Below are 325 nucleotides of genomic sequence, written 5' to 3'. Positions count from 1 at the left end.
GCTGCGCCACACCAGAAGAAGGGATGGGCTTCTTCTCGCAAAAAGCGCATGACGCGCCTCCACACTTTTGGTAGTTACACATTAAAAGTTACCTACAACAGTTAATTCATGTTTTAATTCACTGTCCGAGTTCGAAGATGTGCTTGCTTACAGTTGTCAGTGTGCCTTTTTAACAAATGTTTAAAACGTTCCCAGTTGACTTTCATCTATGATCATCAACCACGGGGAAGAAACCCGACCCTCGAATGACTAACCAAACGTGTCCCTTCTTCCCAAGGCAGCTGAAAAGGGGCGAATGACAAACTGGATGAAATTGTTACTTTCA

Source organism: Electrophorus electricus, chromosome 5 (genome assembly GCF_013358815.1).
Source record: "Electrophorus electricus isolate fEleEle1 chromosome 5, fEleEle1.pri, whole genome shotgun sequence".
Lineage (NCBI taxonomy): Eukaryota > Metazoa > Chordata > Actinopteri > Gymnotiformes > Gymnotidae > Electrophorus > Electrophorus electricus.
Note: the sequence above shows the minus strand (reverse complement) of the source record.